The sequence below is a fragment of the Notamacropus eugenii genome, chromosome 5 (assembly GCF_028372415.1).
Source record: "Notamacropus eugenii isolate mMacEug1 chromosome 5, mMacEug1.pri_v2, whole genome shotgun sequence".
NCBI classification, from domain to species: Eukaryota; Metazoa; Chordata; class Mammalia; order Diprotodontia; family Macropodidae; genus Notamacropus; species Notamacropus eugenii.
In genome coordinates this window covers 54,422,229-54,440,404 of record NC_092876.1, presented here as the reverse complement: position 1 = coordinate 54,440,404, position 18,176 = coordinate 54,422,229, and the positions used below count along the sequence as shown (strand labels likewise).

Sequence of the window (18,176 nt, the reverse complement as noted above, 5' to 3'; positions counted from 1 at the left end):
TCTTTGTCTTGGATTAGCTGTCCAAGGTCTCTTCCAACTCTGAGAGTTGGTATGTTGTCCGCTGTGGTTCCCAAGGCCTATGAACAAGTAAAAATGGAAACTAGATTCAGTAGACAACACACTGGAGTGATTTATTGGAGGCCAATCTGGGTGTCTCTCTGTGTAGATGAACAGGAATGAGTAACATCTCCTGAGACTGTGAGAACTGAGAAAGCTCAATGCTATAGACTGGTGTAAGGCCAAAGGACTAGACTCAGACTCAGACCAATTTTCTCAGTGCTAGTCTGTGACATCATTGCCCTCTAGAGTGCCACATCTTGTTTTTATTGTCCTTCAGAATTCAGGAGAATCAAGCTAAAATCCTAAGCAATTTTATATTGACTTTCTCAAATCAATTTTCTCAAAGCAGGGCAAACTTCCAGGTTACTACCACTATCATGGGCACAGTCCCATTTACATTTGGATTGTCTCTATGTTCTTAGACACACACATGTCATCTCCCTATTAGAATGGATACTTCTTGAGGGTAGGGTCTGTTTCATTTTTGTGCTTATAGCACAAGTATCTGGCACTCAGTATGTGCTTAAGAAATAGATTAATTGACTGAATTTATTTTGTATATATTTATCTAAATTTAAGAAACCATTGCTGGACTCAAGGGGCCAAGTGGCTCACCCCTCTATTTTCTCCACTAAAGGTTCCTTAGGGATCCACTCAGTCCTGGGAAGGGCACTTGCTAAATGTGGAGTTCCAAATTCACCTGATGATAGAACAAGCAGGCTTTGTTCAAAAAGAAGGAAAACAAATTCAGGAAAGCCCCAAATGTGTGTGGGAATCCCAAAAGGGATTAAATACTAGAAGCTGGTTAGAATCAGCTCCTCAAAAACCAGGTAAGATCTTCCACATTTCAATAGTATTTGAGAAACACCATTGGGAAAATGGCTCTGTTTCCTAAGACAGCCCTATGGTTGGAGACCCAGGCACATAATCTTTGCCTTGATCAGTCCTGGGGAGACTCTAAGGAAAGAGGGACTAGGCTCATTTTCCTTGTGTTCTTTGGTTTGTTAAACTCTAATCCTGGTGACTAGGGGACAAATTAATTAAAGCTAAGATTATAGCTCATGTACAGGTCTCCCCAAAGAAGGTAGTAGAAATGCACTTAATATTAGGTATGGGACAGATATTTTATTCCTTTACACAGAAGAAATTCTGAATGTAAAAGACTCACAGTTCACATTGACAGAACAATTTAAAATAGGATTCAGTAACAAAACTACTGTTGCAATCTACTGGAAGTTGATACTTGATATTCAAATGTAGGACTGTTTGTAAGACTGATGATTAGGCATTTTATGTTTCACCTTGGCTCTTCACTGTCTTCCTCAAAATCTGTATCTTCTGGTAAACCAGAGCTAGGGACATGGTCTTCTCTGGGGAAGAAATTCCCCTTGTCACCACTCAGCTTTCCTTTATCCCTCCTGAGGCTGGTATTCAATCTTTTACTCAAAAGAGGCATAAAATGGAAAAAGCTGCTGGGGACCCAGGGCTAAGTTCAATTCGTAGAATCCCCCTCCTTCAGAGCTGCTCTATGAGAGCAGTTGCCATGATGCTGGAATGGGGAAGAGATTTACTGGAAGCCTCAGAGTTTCAAGATGCTACCTGGATGATCAAAGAAGAGAGAGCTAGCCAGATGCTGTTTTTCCGTTTAACTGACACAATACCCAGCCCCGCCACTGCCTCCAAAGGGAGAGGATCAAATGACAAGTCATTTCAGCTCTAGGCCACCATGTGGCTGGAAGCAGCCAGAGAAGTTCCTCATTCCCCTAAAGCACAAGCATTGAGTAGCCATGTCGCTGGGGTGTCCTGAAGTTTCCAGGATGCCTCTTGTTCAAAAGTTCCTGGGATGGCCCCTATAAGCCAATTCAATCCCCACTACATTTGCATATATATAGTTATACATAAATACAAGTATGTATGTATATAGACATACTCATTTGCACACACACATATATGTACATACACATTATATATGCATATATGTTTTACATGCATACAGATATGTATAAATACATATGTGTATCTATTATATCTCTTTCTCTATCCATCTCTATCTACCCATCCACTCTCTATCCATCCATCTATCTATCTATTATCTATCTGTCTGTCTATCTATTTATCTATCTCTCCCTTTAGAATATAAGCTTCTTGAAGGCAGCCCCATGGCTGACACATGATAGGCACTTAAGAGATGATTATTAATGAATTGGTTACAGTTACTAAAGCCCTAGCCTCACAAGCCTGTGATGTATGAAAGCATGATTGTGCCCATTTTATGAAAGAAGAAACAGGGTTGGAGACCTGAAAGCAAATGTGTAGCTAGCAATTTGGGTAAGAAAGGAAATTAAGTTTTAGGGGTGGAGTAGGGGGTGGTGAAGGAAGGAACAGTTCAATGATTTGCCTTACTTAGGCCACATCACAATTTATTGACAGAATTGAGACTTGAATCTCTCAATACCTGCCTCCATCTTTCCTTGCCTCTTCCCCTACCTCTCTCTCCCCTGCCTTTCTTCCCTTTCTCCATTCACCCTCATTCTTCTCTTTCTTCTCCCTGTCTCTCTCCTTCCCTTCCTCCTTCTGACCCTCTTTTTCTCCCTTCCCCTCTCTCTTCTCTTCCCTCCCCCCTTTCTGTGTCTCTTTCCCCTCCTTCCTTCCCTCGTCCTTCTCCTCTTTCTTCTTCTTCTTCTTTTCTCTTTCTCTCTCCCCCTCTGTCCCATTTTCTGTCTGTCTGTTTCTCTCTTCCCATGCTTTTTTTTTTTCCATCCTTCTAGTTGAGTAATCCATCTACCACACCATGATGATGCCCAAGAAAACAGTGGCAGGATCAAAGTGTGGCATTTTAACCAATAGCCAGAGCTTGGGGGAGCTGTTTTCCATTAAGCAGAAGTGAGGAAGTCTTCCTAGCATTCAGTCCCCTTCCTTAGCTGACTACCTTCCTTTCTCTTATGAAAAGCTGGCGCCTGTAGAGCAGGGGGAGCAACAGAGGAGCTCAGCTAGAGCATGGCTTCAGCAGGAGGTGGGATGGGGAGGGAAGTTCACTATCTGGTTACTTCCTATTTTAATTTATGTTGTCAACTAAGTGCTAAGCTCAGTTATTCCTCTAGAAAGAGGAAAAGCAGCTGACAGTGTTCTGGAACTGGAGCAAAGCCCCATTGTCCCACCATAGTTATGTCTAATCAGGGGTGGGGAACTTGTGGCCTCAAGGCCACATGTGTCCCTCTAGGTCCTCAAGTGTGGCCCTTTGACTGAATCCAATTTGTTCTGTGAAGTTTGGATTCAGTCAAACAGCTGTGCTTGAGGACCTAGAGAGCCATATGTGTCCTCGATGCTTCAAGTTCCCCACCCCTGCAAGGTGAATCAATCTGCATAGTCACATGATTCCTAAATCTAAGAGTTGGGACTTGTGCCCAGTTTTTCAAATGCCATGTCTAGCACTCTTTTCACCCTGCCTTACAACCTCCTTATTGAAACATTGGGCTTTTCCATTTGAGAGATCTGATGTGACAAGATTGCTCTGAAGACATGTGACTAAGGCATGTCTCTCTAGGACACTGTCCAGGATGAGAACATTGGGCTATGTGACTGAGGTCACCTGTTTGCTTCCCTTTTATGTTCACTGCTCAGGGAGCAAAGCATTCCAAGACACTAGCCCCAGCCAGTGATTAGTGAGTCACAAAAGGGGAGCAACGGAGGAGATATTAGAGGTCACCACATCCAAACCCCTCAATTTACAGATAAGGAAACCTGGGAAGACTCACCCAAGGTCACACAGCTGATGAGTGGCAGATCCATGAAGACCATGATGTACCTTCAGATATATTTAGGGCTAGGTATACCTGTGATTTTATAGGGTCATAGATTAAAAGATAGAAAGGACCTTAGAAACCATTGAGTCCAATCTCCCTATCTTACAGCCGAGGAAACTGAAGTCTACAGAGGTTAAATGACTTGCCCAAGTTCTCACACCTAGAAAGAAGCAGGGGCAGGATTTGAACCCATGTTCCCCTGTTCCAAATCTAGTGTATCATGCTCCCTAATTAGTGGTTTCACAGACATAAATAGGGAAAGAGGCTGGACCTGTGATTTCATTGATCCTGATCACTCCAAGTGAGAAAAATCTCTCCCAAGACAGGTTGGCACTTTCTCTGCATATTATAAGGTTAGAAAGTTTTCTCTAGTCCTGAGAGGGTGATTTGCTTAAAGTTCATGCAACCAGTGTGGGTCACCATTGGCACTTGAACTCAGGCTTTCCTGGCTCTCTCTCTCTCTACTAGGACATGTTGCTGTATCTCATAAATGCACAGTGTTCAATAATGTTCATTTATTAAGTTCCTGTTGTATGCAGAACCCTCTACTCAGAACTGAAAGATGCAAACTTTAGAGAAGACATTGTCATAGGCAGCATGGTTCAGTGGGGAGGACACATGATTTTGGTCAGAGGGATGTGGGGTCAGGTCCTAGTTCTGTCACTTACCACCTGTGTTACACTGGACAAATCACCTTGTCTTTGCCTGTTTCAATATCTGTAAAACAAGATGGTTGGATTAGATAACCTCTAAAGTTCCTCCAATGCAAGGTTATGGCCCTATAACTCTAGATTCATGATCCTGTAACTCTAGATCTATGACCCTATGATTCAAGACCTACAACCTTAACTCTAGAACCATGACCCTGTAACTCTAGATCTATTACCCTATAACTTTAGATCTATGATCCTTTAATTCTAGATCCATGACCCCATATCTCTAGATCCATGACCCTATAACACTAGATCTAAGACCCTATAATTCAAGATCCACAAGCCAAACTCTAGATCCATGACCCTGTAACTCAAAATCCATAACCCTATAACTCTAGATCTATGACTTACACCTCAAGATCTAAGATCCTGTAAGTCTAGATCCATGCTTCTATAATTCAAGATCCACAACTCTGTAACTTTAAATCTATGACCCTGTAACTCCAGATCTATGACCCTATAACTCTAGATCCATCGCCTCATAACTCTAGATCCATCGCCTCATAACTCTAGATCCATCGCCTCATAACTCTAGATCCATCACCCTGTAACTCAAAATCTATAACTCTAAAACTCTAGATACATGACCCTTTAAACTCTATATCTTTCCCTCATGGGCTCACAGTATAGCATGAGAATATGGCACACTTATAGTTATCTCCAATACCAAATAACTCATACTGTTTATGTATAGGTTGTGTCTCTAGTCAGAATGTAAGGTTTTTTACCTTCCTATTTATATCCCCAATGCTTAGCACAATGTCTGTCACTTAATGAGTACTTCATAAATGTTTGTTGACTGATCAGGTGATTGATTGATCATACACACAGAGAGGTGCCTCTATAAGAAATGATCACTTAGAAGATTGCTGAGAAATATGGAATAGTCATACAAAATGACGATAAGCCAAGAAAGCAGAGGCAAAAAATAAAACTGTTTAAAGGCCTCCTGGGAAATGTTGAGCCCACTCTGCCTCAAATAGTCTGGACCCCTTTTTGTGCCATTGGAGAGATGGTCCAGGACAATAGCAGTGGCTCTTGGCTCAGCAGCTGAAGATTCCTGACACCCATAGCCCAACTGGATCTACTCTGTGGGCATGAAGAGGAGCTGAGTATGCGTCCCAATATAAGAAGGAGGGACTTTCATTGCTAGTGAGGCCTTGCCATGGCCATACCATGGAAATAACCATTCTGGGAGTTCAGTCTTCCTGTTAAACCATTTGAATGCTGAAAGAACTGAGAAATAACAGAACTCTGTCCTTTTTCCTCTACATCCATCTACCTCCCAAAGACCTCCATGCCATAGGGTCTCCAGAACTACCTTCTTTCTTGTGCATCAGGGGTGGTTCTACTTCAGGGCATTCAGGCCAGGATGCAAGATAAAGCCACAGCAACATACTGGAAAGACAACTGAGTGCAGAAAAAAATGCTGTATTTGAAACTCAGATTCTGACTCTTTCACTGTCTAGGTTCATGATTTTATCCCCATGCAACTGAGATGGGAAAAGCAAGTCACCTGACTTTTCTAGGCCTCAGTTTCTCCTGAGGAAGGTGAAGGAGGTGGATTAGAGCAGGTGTCCTTAATCTGGGGTCCATGAATTTAAAAATAAAAAACCCAATTATTTTGGTAACTAGATTTCTGTATATTTGGTTTCTTTTGTTAAACCAACAAGCATTTATTACCTACTTAATATCTACCAGACACTACGCTAAGCTCTGTGTGCTCTGTAAGCTTTGTGATCTGGTGTATTTTATTATATGCATTTAAAAACATCATACTGAAAAGGCATCTATAGTTTTTACCAGATTGCCAAAGGGGGCTAGGACACAAAAGGGTCCATGAATTGAAGGATCTCGGATTTCCCTCCCAACACTGAAATTCCATTTATTAATATCCCTATCTATCTCTTCCATCTCTAAAAGTCTATTTTCTAAGAGCCTTTCTAGCTCTGACATCCTGGGTTCTAAGGACCCTCCCAGTTCTGACATCCTGTGTTCTAAGGGCCCTCCCAGCTCTGACATCCTGGGTTCTAAGGGCCCTCCCAACTCTGACATCCTGTGTTCTAAGGACCCTCCCAGCTCTGACATGCTGTATTTTTGGAATCCTTCCAGTTCTATCATTCTGTATTCTAGGATACCTCCAGCTAGAACATCCTTTATTCTAATAGCCCTTTGAGCTCTGCCATTTCATATCCTCAAGCCCTTTCCTTCCATTCTTGGTATTCTATATTTTAAATCTCCTTGCCTCTCCCAGCTTTAAACAGCTGATTCTAAGAAAGAACAAAAAGTTCCCTCTCTAGCACCAGATTCCTTCAAAGTCCCGCAGCTGTTCTCCTTAAGGTTTTTATTGTTTTCTTTCTACTCATTAGAACAATGGACCATAAAAATACTTTGCGTTCACTTAGTGCCTTTCTGATTTCTCATGGCCAGGTGTTAGGCAAAGGTGTTTAACTGGGCCCCCAGTCCCTGAAGGAGAAAGGTAAATAGTAGTGAGGTTTTCTTTGAAGCTACACAAATACTCCTGTTTGAAGAAACTGAATTTCGTTTCAAGTAAATCAAGTCATGAGCCCAGGAGGTTGAAATTATAGATCATAGGATACAGAGGGGTGGTGGGTCCTTAGAGATTTTCTGGTCTAACAGCTTTGTGTTACACTTGGGGAAACTGAGGTCCATTGAGGGACAGAGACTTGCTTAAAGTCACAGAGTAAGTCATGTACAGAGCTGGGATTTAAACAAGATTTTTCTTTCTTCCCAAGATTTTTCTCACGTGAATGGCTGTCTTCGCCATGCCTCCCCCACCCAACCCACAGCATGCATTTATGAAGTTGACATCTTTGAACCCAGACATAAGATTTTATATTTAAATCTTCTGATTTCTATAGGCCATCCCTTGCTAAAGTTCCTTAGGATTCTCTGCTTGGCTCTATGCTAACTGCTATTGTTGGGTTTTTTTTTAATCAGTAACTTAGACAAAGGCATGGATGGAAAGTTTCTTGACTTGTGGCAGATAACGCAAATGTGTGAGGGAGAATTAACAAACACAGGATACAAAGAGATTGCTAAACTTAAAATATCAGGCCAAATGTAATAAGAGGAAATTTAGTGGTGGTGTTCAGTTGTGTCTGACTCTTCCTGACCCCATTTGGGATTTTCTTGGCAAACATACTGGAGTGGTGCGCCATTTCCCACTCCAGCTAATTTTATAGATGAGGAGACTGAGCAAACTGAGCTATGTGACTTGCCCAGGGTGACAGAGCTAGTAAGTGTCTGAGGCTGGATTTGAATTCAGGAAGATGAGTCTTCCTGACTCCAGGTCCAGCACTCTATCCACTATGCCCCCTAGCTACTCCTAGGAAATTCAAGTAGATTAAATGTAAAATCTTATGTCTGGGTTCAAAGATATCAGCTTCATAAATGCATGCTGTGGGGTTGGTAGGGGGAGGCATGGCGAAGACAGCAGTTCATGTGAGAAAAATCTTGTAAAGGCAAGTCAGCAAGTATTTATGTAACAGGCACAGTGATAAGCCTGAGGATACAAAGAAAGGCAAAAAAAATCAGTCCCTGGCCCCAAGGAGCTTATATTCTAATGGGGGAGTGACACTTACACATGGTAAATACAAGACATACATAATACCTGATAGGTGGATGGCACTCCCGAAAGAGGAAGGTATTTGTAGCTGGGGAGGGGCAGGTAGCCAGGAAAAGCCTCCTGGAGTAGGTGGGATATGAGTTGAGTCCTTAAAGAAGTCATGGAAAAATAAGAGGCAGAGATGAAAGGGATAAAATATTCCAGACTTGGAGTACAGCCAATCTAAAAGGACTGGGCTGGGGGTATCATTCTAGGAACTGCAAAGAGACTAGAAGTCTCTAGACTAGGAGAGGGTATGGCAGAAGAGCTTTAAATGCTAAACAAGAGTTTATATTTGGTCTTGGATATAAGGAACCACTGAAGGTCACTAAGCAAGATGGGATGATAGGGTCATACCTATGCTCTCAGATAGCTTGAATGGAGAATAGATTGGAGTGGGGAGAGGCAGGGAGGGAGGGAGACCAGTTAGTCAGTCATTAAACATTTATTAGGCATGTGTAGGGTACTGTGCTAAGCACTGGAGATACAAAGACAGGCAAAAGACAATCCTTGCCCTCAAGGAACTTAAAGTTTAATGAAGGAGCCCACAGCAAACAAGTATGCGTAAACAAGATATAGATGGGATACGTCAATCAGAAAGTTATTGTGATAGTCCAGGCAAGAGCCTGAATTAGGGTTGTGTTGTGAGTGGAAAGGAGAAGTAAAGAGAAACAAGAAAGCAGGACAAGATTTGACAACAGATTGGGTGGGTGTGTGATCAGTGAAGTGAGGAGTCAAGAATGATACTGAGGTTTTGAGCCTGAGTGAATAGAAAGATGGTGGTTTCCTCAACAATAATAGAAAAGTTGGGGAGAGAGGAGAGTTTACAGGTGTGGGGAACCTGTGGGCTTAAGGCCACATGTGGCCTTCTAAATTCTTAAGTGTGGCCTTTTGACTGAATTACCTGCAGCCTTAAGGCCACATTCTCTAAGGCCCCATGTGGCCTTAGGGCCGCAGATTCCCCACCCCTAGTTTAGGAGGAAAGATAATGAGTTCTGTCTTGGAATTGTTAAATTTGAGATGCCTATTGGACATCTGATTCTAGACGTCCAAAAGACAAGTTGATGATGTGACATCGGAGGTCAGGAGACTTGGATTGAATGTATAGATCTGGGAATTATCTTCATAGAGATGATAATTGAATCTATATGAACTGATGAGATCACCAAGAGAAAGTATAGAAGAGAGCAGAGGTTTCACATAGAGCCTTGGTGGGGACATGTTCCATAATCTGCGTGAAGAACTTGCTAAGACAGTTGAAAGGTAAGACAGGTAGGAGAGAAGTGTCATGAAAACTTAGAGAAGAGAAAACCAAGAAGAAAAGGGTGGATGACAATGTCAAAGTCTGTAGAGTGAGCAAGAAGGATCAGGACTGAGAAAAGGCCTTTATATTTGACAATTAAGAGACTATTGGAATTTGGAGAAAGGCCTTTCAATGGAATGATGAGGTCAGAAGTGAGATTGTAAAGGGTTTAGAAGAGAATGAGAGGAGAGGAGGTGAAGACTCTTATTGTAGATAGCTTTTTAAAGGAGTTTAGCCAAGAATGGGAGGAGATATATAAGATTATAATTGGCTGGGAAGGTGGGATGAAGTGAGGGCTTTTTACAGATAAGACAGATAAGGGCCTATTTGTAAGTAACTACTAAGTAAATGGAGACAGAGAGAGAGAGAGAGAGAGAGAGAGAGAGAGATGGAGAAATTGAGGAGGGATGAGATCACTTGTGAATGTAGAGCAGTTTGCCTTGACAAAGGACCACCTCTTCATCTGAGACTGGAGTAAAGGAATAGCAGGGGAAGATATCTGAACAATGTGAGATAACAGAAAAGAGGGAGCTCTCCGTGAATATCCTTAGTTTTTTCAGACAAGGTTCTCCAGGAGTGGGTGAGGGGAAAATGGTGCCATGGGAGGCTTAAGAAACCATGGAATCTGTGGAAAGTAGGATAGTAAATTTATTGGAGAGAAATAGAAGGCTGACTTTGCTGCAGTGAGGGCCCAGTTGAGACTGGATAATTTAAATTTGTAGTGAAGTCAATCATCATAGTTTGGTGAATTTCTCCAGCTTCATTCAGCTGTCATGATGGTGGAAGCTTGGCAAGGCATGATCAGTGATAGGACAGGGGGAAAGGGGAATCCATGGGGGAAGACAATGTTCAGTTGAGTAGGTTCACCAAGGGGGAGGAGAACTCAGCTACTACAGGGCTGATGACCTGGGAGAGATCTGAGGTGTGGAGGGAAAGAAGGTCACTGTGAGGATAGACAAGTATTACATGTTTAATATGAGTCAGTAGTATGGTATGGAAGCCAAAAAAAAGCTCATATGACTTTTGAGAGAGGCCTTGCATCCCCTAAGGTGGTATTGATACCTTTGGACTCTGCCCTGGTCTGACTCCATCAGCAATATTGGGGGCAATTCTGGGACCACATTTTATAAAGTAAGTTAACTGATAAGCTGGAAAAGGTCAAGAGGAGGATGACCGAGATGCTGAAGAGCCTTGAGATCATACTGTCAAAGATCAGTTGAAGAAAATGAAGACTTCACCCTGGATAATAGAGCATGTGTGTGGGATGTGACAGTTGTCCTCAAATACTTGAAAGGTTTTTGGTTGGAAGAATTATCCTTTGACTATGAACTCCTTGAGGGCAGGGATTGTCTTTTGCCTCTTTTTGCATCACCAGCACTTAGTTTAAAGCACAGTGCTAGTGTTGTTGTTCAACTGTTTCAGTCCCGTCTGATTCTTTGTGAACCCATTTGGGGGTTTCTTGGCAAAGATTGGATTGATTTGCCATTTCCTTCTCTAGCTCATTTTACAGATGAGAAAACCAAAGCAAACAAGGTTCAGTGACTTGCCCAGGGTGACATAGCTAGTAAGGGTCTAAAGCTGGATTTGAACTCAGGTCTTCTTGACTCTTGGTTCAGTGCTCTGTGCACTATGACATCACCTAGCTCTGCCTGGCACATAGTAGGTACTTAATAAATGTTTACTGTTTAATTGGATTAGCCTTATTTTGATTGGCTCCAGAAGGCAAAATTAGGAGCTACTAGGCTCCTAGTTTGGTAAGAAGTTACAAAAGAGCATGAGCTGCTCCCTCATAGGCTCCCATCTTCTTTACTGGACATCTTCAAGCAATGCTGGGGGGTCACTGGTCCCTTTGCTGTAGTGAGAATTTTGGTTCCAGTATGAGTTTGACTACATTTCTTTTGAGATCCTTTCTAACTCTGAAACAAATCCAAAATCCTTTATTTGATTCCAGGAATCCTGGTTTGCTTCCTACCCTTTATTCTTTGGCTCTAGGAGTATGGGGGTAGGGGATGGAGGTAGGGGGTTGTGTAGTGAGCAGAGCTCAGTGCTGAAATTCAGGAGGCCTAGGTTTGAGTCCCAGCTTTGCTATTAATTAGAGGTTGACCTTGGTCAAGTTACATTCCCATCTGGATGCCATTTTCCTTTTCTGCTGAATGAAGGGGATTAGACTTGTTTGGGGTTCTTTATCTCTTTTGTCTCATAGACCCCTTTAACAGTCTGCGAAGACCATGAAGTACTTCTCAGAAGGATGTTTTTAAGTGCTTACATAGAAATAGAATTACCAAGGAAACTTAACATGAATGAAAATTAAGATTTGATGTTTTCCCATTCAAGTTCATGGGCCTTCTGAAATCCATCAGACCTGTTGGATTTAGGAGTTTTGTAGATCCGAGGTTAAGAACCTCTTACCTCAATGAGTTATTAGGTGCTTTCTAGCTCTGACCTCCTGTGTTCGAAGGGCCCTCCCAGTTCTGACCTCCTGTGTTCGAAGGGCCCTCCCAGCTCTGACCTCCTGTGTTCTAAGAGCCCTCCCAGCAGTGACATCCTGTGTTCTAAGGGCCCTCCCAGCTCTGACCTCCTGTGTTCTAAGGGCCCTCCCAGCTCTGACCTCCTGTGTTCTAAGGGCCCTCCCAGCTGTGACATCCTGTGTTCTAAGGGCCCTCCCAGCTGTGATGGCCATTTTTCTAGAATTCCCCTCTGAATCTAAGATGAAATTTGCTTAGAGTTGGACTAAAATTGACTTTGAAGTTCAGAAATCTCTTGAAGTCTTACTTGTAAATTGCCCAGTGAATAACTCTTTTAATAAAAAAAATAATTGTTTATCACTATTTGAGAATTCAGGCACAAATGGAGAGGATAACTGACTTGTAGAAGACCCTCTTGGGGCAGGGACCCTGGCTACTGACCTCTTACTTGGCCTGAGTGATGTCTCACTCCTCCACCTGGTGGCTCATCTGGGAATAACAGGCTGGCCAGAATGACCCCACTATAACTGGTCACTTGCAATACAGTGATTTTCAAAATGTCTGGGGACCCCCTGTGTGTCCTTGAGACCTTTTCAAGGGCTCTTCAAGGTCAAAACTATTTTCCTAAAAATACTAAGATATTTTTTTCATAAAAATACTAATTTACTAATATGGTAAATATCTATAGACATACCCCACACAGACAAAAGCTCTTTAGGGAGTATGCAAGAATTTTCAAGATTGTAAAAGGATCTTGAAACCTAAAAGCTTGAGAACCACTACTGTAAGACCTAAGAACTGTTGTCAGGTATGGAAAGTAGAAACTCCCATAACCTTGTAGATAACTTGTCTGCTTTCTTTGGAACAGATTCAAAGGTGATAGAGGATTTTAGAACTTGGAAAATGAACTTGAGATCATACCATGATGTGAGAGGGACTTAAAAAAATTTTTTTAGTCCAAATCCCATCATTTTATAGATAAGGAAACTGAATCCCAGAGAGAGGAAGAGACTGGTCATTGGACACACAGCTATTTAGTATCAGAGCTAGCACTAGAATCCACATCTGCTAATCCTGATATAGGTTTCTTTCTGCTACAGTACCTGAATTCTTATGGGAATGAGTTAAATGTTCTTATCCTCTTGTGCTTTGTGGGCCTGTTCTATATACTAAGTTCCAGAGAGTTCATGAACATCAAAGATGGTTGGAATTAGGAAGGAAAGGAGATGTTATGGACCCCATATTGTCATTATCATCATCATTGTTTTATTTCTTCTTGGTAGAGTCTACCTTAGAAGTAGAGAAAAAGTCTGGTCTATAAACTGTAGGAGCCATAGATTTAGAGGCCCACTCTGGCCACAGAAAAAAATGGCCCAAAAAGGATAAGGAAGGGGGAAGGGGTCAAGCCTCTAGCCCCTAGTGGTACACCCAAGCCTTTCCTCCAGGATGGGATATTTGAGGAGACTTGTGGATGACTTGAAAGAGAAAGTATTTCCCACTTGTTTTGAAAGATTTTGCCATCTCCCCTACCCCAGTCTCTCTCCATTGTCTGATTGATTTGTTGCAATGCCATAGAGGCTGGAGATAGGGATAGGATTCAGTAAGGGGATCTCAGAACCCATCTGGGGAGTAGTGAGTACTAGGGTGCAGAAGAAGTGTTAAGATGGTAGGTTTGTCTTTGGAGAACTCACTCCAGATTAAGTGTGGTGAGCTAGTGTCTAGTGTGTGAGGGCTTGGAGCTTATGAACACTGTTACTACAATGTTGGGGATGAGGGGGAAGAAAGCATCTGTACATAGGATGTTTTGTTTGGTTTTTGTTGTTTTCAAACTGGATTATTCTATCTCACCTGGGGCAGGAGTATAGCAACTGCTCACTGGACCTCTTATGTTTCAATTTTCTATTGGTGTAGGACTCAATGCACGTACCCAATTGACAAAGTCTATTAAAGCTCAAAACTCCTGAGCTCCAGCGATCCACCAGAGCAACCACCATGATAACTGGATCACAGGAGTACTTCACTATAGCCAGTTTGCACACATATGTATCTTGATTAAGATTAAAAGATCAGTTTCTAATCCCTGTCCCTCCTCTCTTCCCCCGACCCCTGCACCCACCATATACCCATGCACATGCATGGATATTCCAGTGTAGAGAGAGCAGTGATGAGAGCCACAAGGTCAGATTCTGTCTAGTATAACTTCTCTGAATCACAGCCACAGCTAAGCTCCCCTTTGGGTTTCTCTTTTTTAAGAGATTCCTGGGGGCAGGGAAGGGGCTGGGTGCAGTATTACTTAGGAACCTAGAAGTGTGTTTGCAGCTAGTAGGTACCACTTTCTATAAGCCTCCTGGAAGATTGAGTCTTCAATTCATCCTCCAAGTCATCAGCTTGATAAAGGAGAACTTTGTTACAAGTTTCCCGAGAAGCAAGAGATGCGGAGAAAAGCTTGGCCTGGATCCTAAATTACTGAAACTGGATGATTATCCAGAGAGAGGGTAATAAGACCTGGGCATGCCCAGAATGCTGTTAGGCAAGTTGAGAACAAAGAACAACATTTTAAAGGACAAAAGTATCTTGTTTGGGATTGATCTGAGGATTCTTGGGGGCCTTCAAGGGCTGGCCCAAGGATGTGAACTAAACGAAGTGGTTAGAAGGGAGATCAGAAGTGAAAACAGTATCAAAATTTTACTTTTTCACTGGGTGCCCTAATAAGAAATAGATCTGAGGAGAAAGAAAGTTATTATTTAAAGAGGTGAGACAGCCTTGGATCACAGGTCTGGGAGAGGAGAGCTGTGGTTTTAACGACTCTTGTGGGGTGGCTTGGTGGTGCAGTGGATAGAGCACTGGCCATAGAGTTAGGAAGACATGAGTTCAAGATCAGCCTTCAGACACTTTCTAGCTGTGGGATCTTGGGTGAATCTCTTAACCCTGTTTGCCTCAATTTCCTCATCTATGAAATGAACTAGAGAAGAAAATGGCAAACCACTCCAGGATCTTTGCTAAGAGGATGTCAAAGCGGGTCATGAAGACCAAAATGACTGAACAATACAAATCATTATTACAGCTGATGAAACTGAAGTCCAGAGAGACTGGAAGAATCCCCAAATTTTAGAATTAGAAGGGACTTCGAGTGCAGTCTTGGCTAACTCATACCCATAAGGAACACCCTGTCTCATATACCTGCCAAGAAGTCCTCCAGCCTCAAGGAGGAGCTCACCACCTCCCTCTACACCCATTCCATTTTGGGACAGCTCTTATTGCCAGGAAACTTTTCCTATTATCAAGCCTATATGTATCTTTTTGGAACTTTCACTCCCTCCTCCTGGTTCTACTCTCTGGGGCCAGATTGAGAAGGACTGAAAATTTCTAATCTACCTCCTCATTAAATGTCCACCAAGCAGGGTTGAGTTTCACTGTCAGGGGAGTTCCTTGTCAGAAGGTACACAGCTGATTTAAGGTGTTTCAGAGTCTTCCTTGGCATCTTTGGTTACTGAGAGCAGCCACTGACCATCAATTTATTGATTATTATTAATTAATTAATTGACTATTAATGCCTGGGGGAAAAAGAACAAGTCTAATCCCTCTTTCCCATGACAACCCTCCAAATACTTGAAGACACCTCTCACATCTGCTCTTAGTCTTTTCTCCTCCAGCAAAACATTCTCATTTTCTTCAACATTCGCTTTACTATCATGCTTGCCCTCTTTTGAACACTCTCTAGTGTATCAGTGACCTTCTTAAAATGTGGTACCCAGAACCCCAGAGGAAGTCTGAATAGGTCAAAATATGTGGATTTATCCCCTCCCACTTTCCGGAAATCATGACCCTTTTTGTACCACCCAATATTGATTACTACCTCCTCATTCATCTTAGATATCAGTCCCTTGTTTGGTTGGGACTTACCCAAGTCATGGGTAGTATGTGTCCAGACCAGTATCTGATCTTAGGTCCTCTGATTCCAAACCCCAGGGTCTTATCACCAGAGTATTGGCCATCAAGTAATGATTTTTTAAAAAACTGTTCAGATGGCACATAGATGAAACCACAGATCATAGAAGAAATAGATATGACTAACACTGGAGTCTGTAATGAGCTGCTATATGCTGTTGGAGAGTTTCCCAGGTCTTGCAGGAAGTTATTCCTTTGCTATAAATGGGGAGTTCTGGGAAACAAAGTAGATTGCGCAATGGCTAAATGAATTGAGGTCTGTGGATGGAGTGGAATAGTACCATACTTTCAGAAAATAGGAACCTAATGAAAACAGAGAAGCATGGGAAGACTTGTGTGAACTGATGCAGAGGGAAGGAAGCAGAGCCAGGAGAACAGTATACACAAAGACTATAGCAATACCAGTGGAAGGAACCACTACAAAACAGTTAACAATGGATGTTGTGAAATTATAAAGAACTTACGTGGCCCCAACTGAGCAGCTAGCAGTGCCACTGTGTGCAGAGTGATGGTCCTGGAGTGAAGAAGATCTGAATTCAAATCTAACCTCAGATATTCATCAGCTGTATGACCCTGGCTAAGTCACTCAACTACCACCTCCCTCAATTTCCTCATCTATAAAATGGGGATAATAATTGCATCAACCTATCAGGGTTGTGCTGAGGATAAAATGAGATAATATTTGTACAACCCTTAGTCCAGTGCCTGGCGCATAGGTGGTTAATACTTCCTAACAAGAGAGATGAGACTTCCTCTCCACCTTGGAATAAGGGTTTGCAGAGGTGTGTATGTGTGGGGGTGTTGTACGGTTTACTGGTGCATAAAATTTAATATAATATCCATTTTTTCAATGTCTTTGATTAGTTTTACAGAATTTTTTTCTTTTCTTCCTCTTAAAAAATTCTTTGCTGTAAGGGATGGCTCTCAGGAGGGTAAGGAGAGAGACCTAAGGGGAAATCTAGGCAACATAAAAACAAAAAACATCAACGCAATCTATTTAGCATGAATAAATGAGGAGTTTTAAAGAATGTGTGAACAAATGGGAGAACCTAAAGATTCCCTGCTTTTCAATGGGGGTGGGTCTTAGTCCCTGGGAACGTCTGGCTTCTGACATTGTTTATTTGACATTTTTTATCCCAGTTGCTGGGGTGGTTGATGCTGCTTCTCTCCTCTCCCCTATCCCCCATCTCAGGAGTTAACACAAGTTTCTGGGTCAGAAATTCCTGAATTCTGTTTAAAGCATGTCATGGGGACTGCTGTGTCTTCTGGGTAAGGTCTTTCTATCCCCTCTCTGAAATTCAGGGTACTCATCGCTCACTCCTGTGAAGTCCTGGGTCCCCAGATCCTAAGTGAATCTCAAGCTGAGCGAGGAAACTGTTCTTCATATCTCAAGACCAATTGTCCTCAGAGACCATTTTTGAGCCTCTCCCCTTCCCCAGAGAGCAGTGTGGGGGAACTATAATAATCCTAATCATGGGAGAATAGCTCTGGAACTAGAAGAGGCTGCAGAGGTCATGAGGTCCAACCCTCTCATTTTACAGGTGAAGAAATTGAGACCCAGGGAGGTTTAATGATGCCAGAGGTCTCACAGCCAGCAAGGATCAGGGGTAGAATCTGAACCCTGTCCTTTGGGTTCCAGAAGCAATGCTCTTTTCATTGGACCAGGTTGAGGAGTCCTTGGGTGCTGATCTTATCTGAACTCTTTCTTTTACAGAAGGGGAAACTGAGGCCCAGACAGAGGAAGGTGAGTGGCCCAAAGTTACATAGGCAGCAAGTAGTAGAGACAGAACTCTTAAAAAGATTCTCTGGGTCCAAATCCAATGATCTTTCCGCTCTACTTCTTCTCATCCTGGAGAGTCACCTGATTGATTAGGGACAATCCATTTTGAGGACAATCCCCAGTCCAGCCAGGTCTTCATTCCATTTGGGCTTCACTCCTGATTCTAGACTTTGCCCCTTCTTCCCTGCCCTTCCCCCTTTCTCTTTATTTGTTGTTTTCCTCCATTAGAAACCATTCTCCCTGAAGGCAGGGATTATCTTTCTTTCTACGTTTATTTGTTTTCCCAGTGCTTAATACAGGGCCTAGCACATAGTAATAGTTTTTTTTTTTAATGACTTTTTAATTTGACTCAACTTACCTACCTGTTCTATTGAGCTAGATTGAGAAAAACTTCCAGTGTGTCCCAGTACAGTGTAGGAGCAGACCACTGACTTTTAAGTCAGAGGACCTGAGTTTCAATCTCACCTCTATCTGCT

General features: G+C 42.4%; 1 long non-coding RNA gene across 4 annotated transcripts in view; it reads left to right on the top strand.

The window, feature by feature from the left end:
• The window catches only part of LOC140504239 (uncharacterized), an 85,618-nt gene that overhangs the window by 23,729 nt on the left and 43,713 nt on the right, over positions 1-18,176 (top strand). Inside the window, exon 4 of one of the 4 annotated variants that reach the window (XR_011967019.1) lies at positions 698-1,922. The exons of the other annotated variants lie outside the window; for them this stretch is intronic. This is a non-coding gene — a long non-coding RNA (uncharacterized lncRNA). Of the gene's footprint in view, positions 1-697; positions 1,923-18,176 lie in introns of those variants that run through there. 4 annotated transcript variants of the gene reach the window in all.